The following is a 1986-nucleotide window of genomic DNA, read 5'->3' as shown; positions in this document are numbered from 1 at the left end:
CCCAGCCCCGACCGCAGGGCCGCCCCGGCGCCTGGCCCCCCGACACCCAGAACCCCCTCTCTTCCAGACTCCTGCTTCCCGGCCCCAAGCCCCAGCCCTGCCGACACCCCCTGCGAGGGCCTCCACGCCCAGGCCGAGGGGCCTCCCGTGCCGCGGCCGCCGGCCGCGGAGGAGGCCAGCAAGGAAGACGTCATCTTCTTCTGAGGGGCGTGGCTTGGGCGCAGGCCCCGCCCCCGCGTGCTCTGGGGCCTCCCCTAACCCCGAGTCGGCTCCCTGAGCGACCACCGCAGAGGCCCCGGCGGGGCGGGCCGGGCCGCCTGTGGTCTGAGGCTGTTTCGTAGGACTAACAGTGGTGCCTGGGTAACTTTCTAAGCTGTTTATATAAATATGTATTCAAAAAGGAAAGTTTTTAGCTGAAGGTGGGGCCAGAGCGGACCCAGGGGGCTGCTGTGAGTCACGGCGCCGGCCATTTCCCAAGGTGTCGTGATGGGTGGGGTGTCTGGGGCCCCGCAGCCGTCGGGGGTGCCGGGGCGTCGCCACAGAAGTGGGCAGCACTGACTTCCACAGTGGAGACCGACCTGGGCTCTGGGGAACCCCAAGGCGCCCAGCCTGCGGGGCAGGCCCGGGCAGGGCGCTGGGAGGGCGGCCCAGGCCCGGGGGTGCGGGGGGCCCAGAAGCTCCTCCCGGCAGAACTGCATGTAGCCCGCTTCAGTTTGGCAGTGTTGACCCGCTGCTGCCACCCAGACCCGGCGCCCACGCCCACGCGGATGGGGCAGAGGCCTGCGCTCGGAGGCGCACGAGGGCGGGAGGCCGGAGGGGCCACGGCGGCCTGGAAGCTGCTGCCAGCAAGTGGGCACACGGCTCCCTCGTGGGCACAGTGGGTCCAGAGGGCAGTGGCAGCTGTGGCCAACACCCCTGGAGGAGGGCGTGGGCCGCAGGGCTGGCTGAAGGCCCTGGGCGTTGAGGATAGTGGCAGATGTCCAGCAGTTGGATCAGGCCCGGGGTCCAGGTCTGGCCAGTCGCAAGCTTGGATGCGGGGGCAGGAAGAGGAGACATTCGCCTTCTCTGTCCCCCTGCACCCAGAGCCCAGCACCTCTCAGTGTCGGGGGCACCCGGCCCGGGGCTGACCAGGACAGGGATGTCACAGGGCCACGGTGACACAGCGGTGGTGACAGACCGGGACGCAGCACAGTAAATGACTTAGTGCCCTGTCCGCACCCCCGAGCCTCTCCCTCCCTCCAGCGCCCCTGACGGTGCCCTCGGGGCCTGAGCACCAGCGAGGGGCAGGGCCGGCGCCCTCAGCTGTGCCGTGCGGCCTCGGCGCTCCGTGTTTGCAGCAAGTGCCGCGCACGGCAAAGAGCAGTTCGCAAGTCCCGTTGTGTTGTGAGAACGTCCCCGGGCCCGCGCTGGGCCACCCGCGGCCGCACCTGCCCGAGAGCCGGGGCCCGGCCGCCACGCCCCGTGGCCCCGCGTGCCTGGCAGGAGTCACGCCCAGTCCGCGCCTTCCGCCCAGCCACGTGGTGGGAGCCAGGGCTGGCCGCCAGCGCGGGCTCCCAGCTGTGCCAGGGGCAGGCAGCACCCCTGGGTGGAGCCCAGTTGCACTTGGAGCGTTGGTGTGGGCAGATGTGTCGGTGGGGTCTGCGCACCCCCACTGTGATCCTGATCCTTGTGCCCAACAACTGTTTGTGCAAAGGCCGCAGCGTTTCCTCACAGCAGGACGCCCAGCACCAGCCGGGCTCCGGCAATAAAGCGTCTGAGGGAGCTGGCTGCAGCGGCCTCCTTGGGGTCTGCGTGGGGTCGTCGCCCCAGTGTCCGCGCTGTGTGGTGGGCTCCGCCGGGCTCCCCGGCTGCTGCACCCATCGCACTAGGCGGCGCCTGGAGCTGGGAGAGCCCGCGGCCGCAGGCCTGCCGCCCACGGGGCTTCCGGAGTGCCCCAAGTGACCCGCACGGGCGCCTCCGGGCTAGAGGTGGCTGAGATCCCCGGAC

The sequence above is a fragment of the Condylura cristata genome, unplaced genomic scaffold, assembly GCF_000260355.1.
Source record: "Condylura cristata isolate star-nosed mole 26May11 unplaced genomic scaffold, ConCri1.0 scaffold00025, whole genome shotgun sequence".
Lineage (NCBI taxonomy): Eukaryota > Metazoa > Chordata > Mammalia > Eulipotyphla > Talpidae > Condylura > Condylura cristata.
Note: the sequence above shows the minus strand (reverse complement) of the source record.